Here is a 14,969-nt window from a genome sequence, read left to right as displayed (position 1 = left end):
AAACCCACAATGCATCGAGTGAATTTTGATCACATAGGTTCGATTACTATAAAGCATGTTATTGCACTTTTAAATGTTACATAAGGTTAAACAATTTATTAATATAATCGCCGACACTCGGCAAAAAGCATACTACATGTATGAATAAGAAAGGTGAGTTCTATAAAAAGACCAAAAGTAAAATCAACAAATGCTGTTTGTCCCGGTTTTGTTTCAAATAAAAAAAAACTTACAATTTTTGCTGTATTTTTTAAGCATTTCATTCTCAATTTTACCCAAAACCAGGTTAATTTCTGGTTGTGTTGCATTGTGGTTTGTTTTTTTGTTGCGCTTAAGTGTTTCTGTTGTTTCGTTATTTTCCTCTTATATTTAATGTGTTTCTATCAGTTTAAGCTTGTTACCCGAAATTTTTCTCAATACATTTTTGACTTTCGAACAGCGGTATACTACTGTTGCCTTTATTTAAACAGGAAGGAATAGCACCTGCAATTGAACCTGAAACTTTAAGTCTTCCTTTCAAGTTGATGTTGGTTTAAATAAGTTTTTCCATGTTCGTGCTAAGATCATGCGTTGTGCTTGTTTAAACTATCATTTATCGTCATATTGTCGAAAGGGACAAGTGCAAGTGATCAGATCTCTGTAGTCAATCACTTTTTGTGGGGTAAATATAGGATTACTATATGAAGCTATGGTGTACATTTTAATTTAAATTACCGTAAATGGGGTATAATTTGACTTCACTGTATTCGAACGACAACATGGCTTTAATTCAAAATAAAACAGAATTATGTGGCTTTGGTTAAAGAAGTCATTTCTGTATATTTTGTTATAAATTAACAAAATTGCCTCAATATGTCTAATTTGCGTTTTGGAATAATTGAAGCAATTCAAGCACATGCACTTATAAATATTTTGTTCAATTTCAGGCATTTATAATTTCAACAACTTATAAGGTATAATAGATATAATATCATTAAACAATAAAGTACACACATATAGCGCCATTTTTGATATTATAAATTGAAGTAAATATTAAGACTTTTTTTTGAAAATGCCCATGGTATGTAATATATTTATGATGAATTAACCCTACCTCTTGCTTATTATTGACGAAAATATGTTTTCATGAACTAGAAGTATTTTGTTTTAGCAAAAAAGCATTCTTATATATTTTTTTTAATTTGGACATGAAAGTTTGCACTTACAAACGCAATTCCTGTGTTTGTATTCTAGTGGAACTTTCATCTGTTCTTAGTGTCTACAGATCGCTACATCTCCTGCTAAAAGTAATGGCTGATAAATATACAATGAATTACAAAAACTTTGTTTTAGGATATTGTCCAAATGTGGACAACATTAAGTGATATACAAATGTACTGCAATTATTTTGTATTGCACACTACTGTCTTAAACTATGTTCTGAATTAAACTGGGAGATATGTTATGGGGATCAACTTGCCTCATTCAACACCAGCTATAGAATTTCCTGAATTTTAAACAGTAATTGTTTGAGTCCTTTTCCGCCATGAAGCGGAGAGAAACTCTCTGTATATAAAGATAACATGTGGTATGATTGTCAATAAGACAACACTCCACAAGAGACCAAATGACAGACATTAACAGATATAGGTCACTGTACGGAAAAGAGTAAAATAAAAAAAATAATGAACTCGAGGAAAATTCAAAACGGAAATTCACTAATCAAATAGCAAAAATCAAAAGCATAAACACTTCAAACGAATGGATAAAAACTGTCATATTCCTGACTTGTTACAGGCATTTATTATGTAGAAAATGGTGGATTGAACCTGGTTGTATAGCTAGCTAAACCTCTCACTTGTATGACAGTTGCATAAAATTTATATATATTGACAACGATGCGTGAACAAAACAAACAGACATATAAGGGAAAAATATAAAAAGTGGGGCACAGCAATCAACATTGTGTTCTTATCTTATTATTAACCAATGAATTACATTGATTTCATAGTGAAATAAAAATCGATAATTTCACATGTTTATTTCACTACTCTGACGTAATACAACAAAAGACGATATCAAGAGTCTAAACGAATTATGAACGCGTAGAAGAAGCTATATTTGTTACAGAATTTAGATAAAACAAAACCGTTGCAAAAAATTACAACATTAAAGGGAAATTAATTTTACCTGTATGTGAACCTCACAAACCAGTTTCTTCTCAAACCATTTTACATTTGAGCATTCTTTAAAGGAGCGTACATTAATTTGATCTTCAATCTGCAGATTGGAGCATGATTTTGCTACTTGCTGGAATGTTAATGTTGAGAGCATTTAATTTGTTTTTGACTATAAACTATATATATATAGCTACATTTACACTGATTATAAAGTTTGAAATGACTTAGGGTAACAGAGCAATTTTTTTATTCAAGTTTTGTAGAAAGTTTCTTCGGCTGAGATAATTTATTTGAAATCAGAAGTAATCCTAATGTATATTCCTTGACTGGCATGTACAAATATTAATGATATAGAGCTGATAATTTGTTAACAAGTTCTGATTTCATGAACTATTTCTAATAATAATATATTTGAACACTAAGTATTTAAAAACACAAATTTCAACATTCGGATGGCAACTTACAAAATTAACATGAAGAATTGCCTCAAACAAATTATATATCTTGTTAAAAATGCAATCGCATTATCGTTAAAGGGTACACAGTATTGTGAAATGCAAACGTTGGTAGACATTTATTTAATTTAGTCAGTCTGCTAAATGATTTTTTTTTAGAATGAATCTATATTATTAACATGATTAAATAATCATAAAAGTTCCAATATTTACAATTCTTCGAACTTTGGGATTATAACAAATCTCTTTGGCAACAAGTCTTAACTGCTAGGCTTCAAATCTTCAGAAGCATTCGATTACTTCAGAAAGAAAAAAAATCCAGCAAGATTGGTTTATCATATTATTTCTACAGAATAATGAGTTTGACAAAAATTGTAAAGGAACATATGCGATCTTTGATGCAGCATATATTATATTGACTGTTTTTGTTTGTAGTTGTTGGTTATTTTTCATTCTAATATGACGTGCTTCTTTAGCTTTGTAAACAACACTGTGATAAAATTCTCGATAAAATATACTTAGCGCAGACTCAGAGATATACATAATAATGGCTGTTACAATATACTTCCCACGTAAATCTACATGTATTGGAACCTATTTGCAGACCCTTTGCCGATTTTATTGTTTTAAAAAGTGCAATTCAAAAAAGACAAAATAACTTTTATTCTTATTCGTATGCATAATAAAAAAAAGTAATGCACAAGAGCTCGGTGAAATCAACAAAATTAAAATTAAATTAAATTCCGCGAAAGTCTATTAATTTTTTTGGCGCATCTAAGTCATTTCAAAACATGACGTCATACAAATGAAACCGCTAAAGTTGAAAGTTTTCTTTTACGTGAACCATCGGAATTCGTAAGATATTGTATTAAAAACTGATTTTTGAGGTAGTTTTTGTTTATTTTCTATTCTATTGCATTATTTGTATATTTGCTCATTTTAGCAAGTCAACATGGTGGCTCCTTAGTTACATAATGTCAACTTTGGATTTGACGGAAGCTTACGAACAAAACATGTAAATTAAAAATGGCAAATGTTGGGTTTGAGAATTTCAAGAATTAAAAAGTTTTTTTCTAGCAGTTATTCACGAAATAACCTACGCAAGCTACATATTTATATAGATATTTGAGCTTTATCTAACAGGGAGTAAAAAAGAACAGCCACACACACCGCATACCCACCCTCGCTTCAGTTTTTTAATGACCGTATTTGTCCTATTAGAATCGAAATAATTCATGGAAGCCATAGATTGTTGGAAATTTACACATGGCCTGGGCCGTGATATTCGTTGATTTTATCCCTCGCTAACGCTCAGGATAAAATTCGAATATCACGGCCCAGGCCATGTGTAAATTTCCAACAATCTATGGCTTCCATGGATTATTTCTTAAGTAACAATTCAAGGTTCATAAAGTGCGAATGGAAAGGGGAAGATGACAGAACTTTTGCGGCTTTAGTATTTGTACAAAATAAAAAGTACAAAGTATAATGGTTACATGTTTTAATGGTGGGGTTCGTGTAGCTCAGGCTTTAGGTTTCTATGTAATTTTTACTGCAAAAAACGTAAAGTGTAACAATGTGTAATGTTGTTTAAGTTTCAATTTATTTGAACTATAAATCAGTTATGTTTCCGAAACTAACCTGCCAATGGTCACGTTGAACTTCAATAATTTAATCAATTCAAGTTGGTATTTGATTTAAAACATTTCAGTCTATACTTAGAAAGAAAGCTACATCTTTATTAGTTTACACTCCCTGACCTATACTTAGCATAATACCTGAAACTATATCGGTGAAGCAGATATAAAAAGCATTTAATAAGTACAGCTGCAGAAGCGGAAGCCTTGTAATGAAACAGCTTGATTACATCAGTATTTCAAATCTCATTAACCAATTTTTAAGACTTCCGTAACGAAATTTACTTTAGGTGTCATATTAAAACCATATTTAAAAAGAGACCCTTTTCTGTCTGGGTGTGTATTCTCCACTTACGTAAAAATATAAACTACGTATTTGGTTGATTTTTTTAACTAAAGGAGCATTTCTTGGGTAATGGTTGACCATTCAATTCCTGACGAATGTTAAACAGTATACGAAAATGCTTGTATCAAGTCAGAAATATGACAGCTGTTTTCCATTCATTTCATGTATTTGAGCTTTTGATTTTACCATTTGATAAGGGACTTTCCTTATGAAATTTTTCTCGGAGTTCGGTATGTTTGTGATTTTACTTTTCACTACTGTTCTTTACAAAAAGAGGGACGAAAGATACCAAAGGGACAGTCAAACTCATAAATCTAAAACAAACTGACAACGCCATGGTTAAAAATGAAAAAGACAAACAGAAAAACAATAGTACACATGACAAAACATAGAAAACTAAAGAATAAACAACACGAACCCCACCAAAAACTAGGGGTGATCTCAGGTGCTCCGGAAGGATAAGCAGATCCTGCTCCACATGTGGCACCCGTCGTGTTGCTTATGTGATTACAAACCCGGTAAATAGTCTTATTCGGTAGGTCACATTCATGAAAGGAAAAGGATTGCAGTTACGACGTAAGAAACATATCCGATATCATTTGTGAAACGGTTATTCCATAACGGTCAACCAACTCGTGAAGGCGTCCTTAAAATTTACGAAGGGATGATTTCAACTTCACCATTTGGAACTCTTGGTTTAATAGCTTCCTTGTGAGCAGTAACCCTCTATCAAGAAAATCATGATAGGAAATGCAAGCACGGGAATATCGTATCAATTGGGAGATATATACCCCGTATGCAGGTGCTGCTGGAATGTTGCTACTTAGAAATGGAAAGTTCACAATGGGGAAGCTAAAATCATCTCTTTTGTCGTAAAGTTTTGTTTTCAACCGACCCTCATTATCAATTTCTAGATGTAAGTCAAGATATGAAGCCGACTTAACTGTATCTGTAGTATCCTTTATCTCCAATTCGATGGGATAGATGCGTTCCACATAGTCACCAAATTTTGAATTGTTCAGTGAAAGAACGTCATCTATATAGCGGAAAGTAGAGTTAAAGGATATTGCTAACTTCTTATCTTTCTTCCTAAGAAACAAGTCGGCAAGTAGAGGGGCACAGTTTGTTCCCATTGGGATGCCGACATTCTGTTGAAAAACACGTCCTCCGAACGTTACAACTAAAGCATACAAACATCACTTGAAACTGTAAAATATCGTTATAAGTTGCAGAAAATCTGTTGTGTTGTGTTTTGATATTGTTTTAAAATTTTAAAATTATGTTTTTTCTATCAAACTGTGTCATACTGAACATAAGTTGGTTAATTGGTGAATTTTACGGTTAATCTTGTCTTTTTCTACTCAAACAATATTATGATTTCGAATTTCGATTGTGACTCTATTGAATCCTTTAAAAAAATGACATCGGAAATAATTTTGGAAGTAAAAAAAATCAAATGGCACAAGATTTATAGTTTTATTACCCAACCACCAACCTTAGAAGGTTCAATTGTCAAATTTGTGGCCAAGCTAAGTTCAAGAGAATAGAAATCCAAAAGTCCAAAAACATGTTTGCAACATCGAGTTTGGCGCAAATTAACCTTAGGATACTTAAACATTTAGCTTTTCGAAATATTGTTTAATTTGATGCATGTGAATTTACAGATAATTGCAAGTATGAAATTATATAAATGATATTTCAAATAGATTCTCTTTGGCAACCAGTCTAAACTGCTAGACTTCAAACCTTCAGAAGCATTCGATTAATTCAGAAAGAAAGAAAAATCCAGCAAGATTGGTTTATCATATTATTTCTACAGAATAATGAGTTTGGCAAAAATTGTAAAGGAACATATGCGATCTTTGATGCAGCATGTATTATATTGACTGTTTTTTTTTTGTTGTTGATTATTAATTTAAGGTTCATAAAGTGCGAATAGAAAGGGGAAGATGACAGAACTTTTGCGGCTTTAGTATTTGTACAAAATAAAAAGTACACTTTATGATGGTTAATGGTGGGGTTCGTGTAGCTCAGGCTTTAGTTTTCTATGTAATTTTTGTAGACTGCTGTTTGTTTTGTAACCGTTTTTATTTTTTCATTGGTTTGTCAGTGTCTCTTCGTCGTATTGTTCATTTTGTATAGGCATGCTAATTTTTTAGGTACTAACTAATTCTAAAAAGCCAGACACGGTTCATTTTAAAAGATATTCTTAATAAAACAAAACAGCAGATATTTTAAAGCTACATTTTATATAGTGACTTGTTTATTTACACTTAAAAACATGAAAGCAACTATCGAAAATCTCTTTGTTTTACAGAAATATTTGTTTTATAAGTACGATAAGGGCTTAAGTTTACAATTCTTTAACAAATATTAAATGTGTTTTTAATTTAAGACATTCTTTTATGTCTTTCTTAAGAATTATCTTATTCTAAAACAAATACCCATGTATTAGGTTTCTGCTAACTAAAGTAAAAACTGGTAGGATTCTACCAATTCATTTATGACGTTATCGAAATTGTTTTTGTGAGAAAATGCATACATTGTAGATTTTTAACAACGATCTTTAAAAAAAAGAAGAAAAAAAGCATGTAAGAAACAACTAAATTTTTACGAGAATGTTTGTCTTTATGAACCCCACTTTGCGATTGTTGCATGAGCTCAATAATATATGTGAATATTTAAGATAATCTTTCAAACCACTCAATCATTTGTTCGAAGAAAATGAAATAGAATCTGAAGTAACACATGTAAACTTTTTTATTTAGTTTTTACATTATATTGACAAAAAGTTTCAGTTTTTTGCAGCCAACACTTTAATTTGATAAACAAAAACAAACTAGAAATAGACTCAAGGTATAATAAATACTACAGAAATGCTCCGTTAAGCGTTATGTTGTTTAAGTTTCGATTTATTCGAACTATAAATCAGTAATCTTTTCGTAAACTGACCTGCCTCTTGTCATGATGAACTTCAATAATTGAATTGAGTTAAGTCGGCATTTGATTTAAAACTTTTCAACTATACTTAGCAAGAAAGTTATACTTTTACTAGTTTACACTCCCTGACTTATACTTATCTTAATTACTGAAACTATATCGGTGAAGCAGATATAAATAACACTTAGTAGGTACAGCTGCAAAATCAGAAGCCTTTTACTGAAACAGCTTGATTACATCAGTATTTCCAATCTCATTGGTCAATTGTTAGGACTTCCGTAACAGAATATTATGTAGATGTCATATTCAAACAATGTTCTTAGAGCTCAGAATACCTTTTCCGGTAGGATGTGTATTTTTCACTGGCTCAGAAAATCTACTACGTCTTTAGTAATTTTTTTGAATTATCTGTTTTATTTTTGTTTTACTCAATTTCAACTAAGGAGCAATCCTTGGGTAATTGGTTACCCTTAAATTCCCGACGAACGTTTAACGATATTAGAAAATGCCTGTACAAAGTCAGGAATATGACAGTTGGTATCCATTCGTTAGATGTTTTTGAGCTTTTTAGTTTGCTATATGAAAAGTGACTTTCCGTTTTGGATTTTTCTCGGAGTTTCGAATGTTTATTTAATTCAACGTACTGTAAGTTTATAGAAAAATGACAGTATCAATTATATAAATGATATTTAAAATGGATTTGATCCTCTCTCCAATACTTTGAACTTCATTTGTCTTCCTCGACCGATATGCATTTGAACTTTAGGATATTGGGATATACTACCACATTTTTAGAAGAAATAAGTAACGTAACTTTGTTGAAGTAATTGTTGCTCATATTATTTAATGTCGTCTAGAGGAATGTTGCGTGAACTTCAATTATACATTATGCCGCTTCCATATGGGAAATTATAAATTTTATAATATGAATCCATTTAATATCTTATTCATTTCTACTGTAATGTGTATAGGTCTTATACCAACTTTATCTTTTTTTTTTTTATTCTTCGAAAAATGGTTTTATTTTTTGCAGCCAACTTTTCAATATGAACAACAAAAACAAACTAGAAATAGACTCAAGGTATTATAAATACAACAAAAATGTTCCGTAAAGCGTAATGTTGTTTACGTTTCAATATGTTAATTTTGAACTATAAATCAGTAATGTTTGCGTTAGCTAACCTGACTCTTGTCATGTTGAACTTCAATAATTGAATCAAGTTAAGTTGGTATTTGATTTAAACTTTTTAGTCTATACTTATCAAGAAAGCTACATCTTTACTAGTTTACACTCCCTGACATATACTAATCTTAATTACTGAAACGACATCGATGCAGCAGATATAAAGAACATTTAGTAGATACAGCTGCAGAAACGGAAGCCTTTTAATAAAATAGCAGCTTGATAGCATCATTATTCACAATCTCATTGGTCAATTGTTAAGACTTCCGTAACGGTATATGATTTAGGTGTCATGTTCAAACAATATTGGAAGAGCTCGGAATACCTTTTCTATTAGGATTGTATTCTCCTATTGCGTAGATATTATCTTTTGACAGCTTAGTTTACTACTTGTGTTGCTTGTTCTGTTGACAATTCTGTTTCATTTGATGTGCTATGGGTTGACACAGTGTAATAGAACATATTGTATATCTGCATCGCAATAAATAACTAAGTCTTTGGTTGTCTTTTAAATCACATGTTTATGTTGGTTTTCACTTTCTACTTCTCAGTAGTAATCCTTGCTTTATAGGTAATCCTTCAATTCCTGAACTATGTTAAACGGTAATACTACTGTTTTCTACAATAATAGCATTTAAACATCATCTAAATATCTTCACATGTTGAAACATGACTATAGTTCCAACAAAATTTATTGTACTGTGTGTGTCATACTTTACATAAGTTGATGAATTTGTGTATTTGATAATGACCGTGTATCTTGTCTTCTTTTACTAATGATACCATGTTGAATGATTTCTAATTTCTAATTTTGACTCTTTTGAATCCATTAAAAATAGACATCGGAAATAAATTTGGAAATACAAACTTTCAAAGGGCACTAGATTTATAATTTTAATTCACAACCGTATGTCTACTTAAGGTTCATTTGTCATGTGTGTGACGTTCAATTTACGAAATCGGAAAGCCATACTATGAAGATGTTTAAGTGAATTGAAACCAAAGTTCAAAAACATTTTGCAAAATCTTGTTAGGCACAAATTTACCTTGGAATAAATAAGCATTTAGCTTTTTAAATGATTGTTTAATTTAATGAACTGTAAATTTACAGAAAATGATCATATCAATTACTAGTATATGGATGATATTTCAACTAGACTCGATCCAGTCTGCAATACTTTTAACTTCATTTGATTTCCTAGACCGGTATGGACTTGAACTGTAAGGAATTGGGACAAACTACACATTTTTAGATGAAATTAGTAAAGTAGCTATATTAGCTTATTGTTGTTCATTTTACTTTGATGTCGCTCTAGTGGAACGTTGCAAGAATTTCAATCATGCATTCTGCTGTTTCCCTTATGGGAAATTATCAATTTTATAATATCTATGACATGTAGGGAATTACTCCATTTAATATCGTATTAGTTTCTACCGTAATTTGTATAGGTTTTATAGCAATTTTATCTTTTTTTAACATTAAAAATCTCTTTATTGCACTAGTATCTAGTTGTTTACAACTGTCCTATATTTTTGCACTCTCTCCTCATTTTGTACAACTTATTGTGCCTGATATATTTACTGTCCATTTGGTATCTTTCGCCCCTCTTGTACCTCAGTCTGTAGGTTTAGCTAGCTGTCAAACAATGTTTAGTCCACCTTTTTCTACATAAGAAAATGTATTGTTCCATGTCAGGAATATGGCAGTTGTTATCCATTCGTATGATGTGTTGAGGTTCTTGATTAGCCCTAAATACACAATTCCTTTCCTGTGATCTATAATAAGTTTTTTTACCAAGGTAATTTCCGTTGAAAATTTTCCTAGGATTTCGGTATTTTTTATTATTTTACTTTTCACATGATGAAATGCCAAGAAAATGCCCAAAAAATAAAATCAATAGATGAAAATGCCACGTTTTGCGCATTGATTTAAATCAGGATTAGCAAAAATAACATTATCAGAAGACAGTTGGCTGATGAAATAAAATAAACATATTTTAAGAAACGGATATACATAGCATACGTAGCATATATATGTTTTATTATCAAATACATACTTGCATAACACGGGTTATGTTCTTCTCATATATGTTATGATGGTATGATACTAAACCCCTAACGGGAAGGATTGTGCCTAATGTTCATATGATGAAATCATAATCTTTTAGTCAGTTTAATTGAAGTCTGGAGCTGGCATCTCAGTTAACTGCTAGTAGTCTGTTGTTATTTATGTATTATTGTCATTTTGTTTGTTTTCTTTGATTACATCTTCTGACATCAGACTCGGACTTCTCTTGATCTGAATTTTAATGTGCGTATTGTTATGCGTTTACTTTTCTACATTGGCTAGAGGTATTGGGGGAGGGTTGAGATCTCACAAACATGTTTAACCCCGCCGCATGTTTGCGCCTGTCCCAAGTCAGGAGTCTCTGGCCTTTGTTAGTCTTGTATTATTTTAATTTTAGTTTTTTGTGTACAATTTGGAAATTAGTATGGCGTTCATTATCACTGAACTAGTATATATTTGTTTAGGGGACAGCTGAAGGACGCATCCGTGTGCGGGAATTTCTCGCTACATTGAAGACCTGTTGGTGACCTTCTGCTGTTGTTTTTTTCTATGGTCGAGTTGTTGTCTCTTTGGCACATCCCCCATTTCCATTCTCAATTTTAATTATATTTTATACCTTCACAGTTTTTGTCTGTGAGAGAGCTGTCTGCATCTTCTATTATATTTAATGTTCTATTTCGGTTCATTAATTACCATCAATTAGTCTGTGGTAGATAGTTGTCTCATTTTAGTAATTATACCACACCTTTTTATTCTTATATCAATTACAGCGACAATATTTTACCGAAGTTCAATAACATTATTCTCATGTAATAGTATACTATTCAGCATTATTGTTAAGAGATTTACTATGATACATAATACATTGTAATATGCATAAAGGTTCAAGTTAATACGTAGAAGGAAACCCTTTCCCTGAAATGTATTTTCCGTTTTAATTAAAACGAGAGGTGAACATTGGTTATGGCATATTGTGACATAGTTGTAAAACATTTTTGATGATGGACATTGATATAATTTAAAACTTTCAATACATTTGAAATACATGTAATTATACCTACAAAGCATTTTAAGCCAACAACAAAATCGAGTAAAGAGTATTAATTGTTTGGGTATGTTTGCTTATTGTTTAATTTAAACAAAGGGATGCTTTATTTGTTTAATTGTTACAATATGCCGTTAGATACGATTGTTCAGTTGAGCATTAATACAATTTAAAGCTAACGTCGCTACAATAATAACATACTTTCTGACTAGGTTCAACGCCTCCAAAGAATAATCAATCATCGTAAATGAAATTTTCAAATGATTGAGCCCTTACAGCAAATGATATAAAATTGACAATGTGGCAAGACGCATGATAATAGAGATTTTGAAATGATATGCCAGTATTTGTATGAACAGATTTTGCGTATTTTAAAACAGAGACTGAAATGAAAAGAGTCACAATGATGATTAATAAAAAAACACCTACAAAATGGCGAAGTTATCTCTTTCGATATTTTAATTGAACATTGAGCACGACATCGTTTATTACGACCTTGAATATGAAAAATAACTTCCATGGTCCTAACAGAGATATTACGACTTTTCATGTCTATTGTAAACATCTATCAGTTCTTATAACTTATTAAAGAATGCAGCTCATACTCACATTTTGTCACTGTCTCAGTATATTAATCGCAAAGATCATAAGGTTGTCCAGTCATGATGTTTTTATATACATTGTATACAATTTCATAAAGATACTTTTACGGAGGTCACTTTTTTTCGATGTCGAAGTCTCTACTTACAATCGACATGTTTTCGCAGTCTTAGATCTTCAAATACCAGAATAGTCGTCTGATCTTTAATTTGTCAGTTGTGTCTAATTCCCGACTGTGACGTTTTGACTGAATGTGAATTGCATGACAGATAATGATGATGGTGATGATTCATGCTTTGCAAGAAACGCTTGCTTGTCGGTGCATTGGTTTGGGTTCCAGTTTTCTTTCGTTTTTCTTAATCAACTTTTCAAATGCTCTTATTTATTCCGTAGCGATTTACATATAACGAATGTTCAACCCACTGTACAAAACATACTTGTTAATTATATTGTTACTTTATTTACCCTATTTGCCACCTGACTATACATATAGACAATAATTACTGGATGTAAAGCAAACAACAATAAGTCATACATCTATCATCTCTGGTTTTTTTTTAAATATTTCCAACCGTCACATTTATTTAACTCAATCAGGAGACCTGTTCAAAAGTAGTAAAACCATGTTTGTTATATTCCATGTGATTTTTTAGTTTGATAAATTATTGGGGAAACAAAATTATATCCAGATGGCCTATCCATCATCGCCATCGGTTTCGAAGATTATTCGTACTTATATCTTTTTTTAATATAACTGCAATGTATTATAGTATTGTTTTCAATGGAGGCATGTTCAAATTTAAAACCTTCATAACCACGGGTACTTCATTATATATATCGTTTACTTAATGGTTTGTTGAGCAAGCGTTCTTTAGAATTTTAGTTCAAAATTAAGGAATATATACAATCTATTAAACACTATTTAACCAATATTTAATGGTTTTCTCTAGATGTCAGTTATTGCATACCTTATGTTCTCTTCATTTCTCGTTGTTACAAACTTTCGCCTCGTCTTCTTCAGCTAATCATTTATTTACAAGTTCAATCAAACAGATCCTTGGCTACGAAATGGTGAAAGCGAAACTTACAGCAAAATAAAGAACTAGCAATGTATTAAAATTAAATATTTTTATGTTTCAAATTTTGTTAAAAACCACATTCGGATTTCATTCTACAGCTGCTCTATTGTCATAAGCTTTGACGACAAATATTCTGGTCACGAGAAGTGCAATCGACATATATAGGGAATGATAGTTATTTTCAAATAATCGATATTAATGAGAAATCATAAAATGAAAATATATGTTGCGTATCACAAGACTAATTATCGTTGAAATCCATTCCACATCTATTTTTGTCGCATTTAAAATAGGACATAGTATAACCCTGGTAATGGTATTGATGTAGAATAGTACATAATCGAGGATATTACATCTCTTGATATAGCAACTTAACGAATATAAATGTGTGTTGATTTTAATGGGTTTTATCCAAAAATAAATCAAACAAAATGCTTTTGAGTTCATGCAGGAACATTTCAGGAAGAAAGAAAAGAAATTAGTAGTATCCTTTAACTTTACTTTCCTCTTTATAGATAATGTTCTCTCACTAAATAATTCAAAATTTGGTGACTATGTTGAACGCATCTATCCCATCAAACTTGAGATAAAGAATACAACACACACAGTTTAATGTGTCTCATATTTTTTTTTTAAGCCCTGGTGTTGTCGGTTTATTTTTGACTTATGCGTTTGAATGTCCCTCTTGTATTTTTCGTCTCACTTTTATGAGTTAGTTGCAAAAAATAGCAGACTCCAAAGAAATTCTAAACAGCAAGTCCCTAAGCTAATGACTAAGTAGTTACCACTGTAACCACTAGCCTGTCAACAATGAGGTTGTGAGTTCAAACACAGCTCGTGCGAGTGCACTCGACCCTAATCTTTATTGACTAGGATTGTTTTCCTATCGAAGGTCGGTGCTTTTCTCCGGGCACTCCGGCTTCATCCATCAATAAACTTGCCGCCACGAAATAGCCTAAATGCGGTGCTCAAAAGTGAGGTTAAAACATCATAAATAAAACCCAGACTAGGTGTAAGCATTTCGGTATGCAGTAAATGGTGGATTAAACCAGTGCTTATAACTAGCTAAACATCTGACTTGTGTAATAGTCTCATAAAAGTCCAATATATTGACAACGATGTGTAAACAAACAAACAAACATTATAAATAAAAAAAGTCAAAAATAGGGGCACAGCTGTCAACGTTGTGTAACAAACTAAATCACTATAACAACAAAGAAAAATGTCAATAAAGAAAAACAAAAAGGCATATTAACAAAGCACATACGAAAAAAATTCTGAAATTTACCAATGCATAATAAAACAATGAAGGAGCGCCTGCATATGGATTATAAATAACCCATAGAATTTGTACATTTTACCATGATTTCCTTTGTAGAGGATTGCTGCTTACAAAAAAGCTTTTAAACCAAGAGTTTCAAGTTGCAAAATTGAGTTGATACCTCAAAAATGTAAAG

The sequence above is a fragment of the Mytilus edulis genome, chromosome 9 (assembly GCF_963676685.1).
Source record: "Mytilus edulis chromosome 9, xbMytEdul2.2, whole genome shotgun sequence".
Lineage (NCBI taxonomy): Eukaryota > Metazoa > Mollusca > Bivalvia > Mytilida > Mytilidae > Mytilus > Mytilus edulis.
This window is presented reverse-complemented; position numbering follows the sequence as displayed.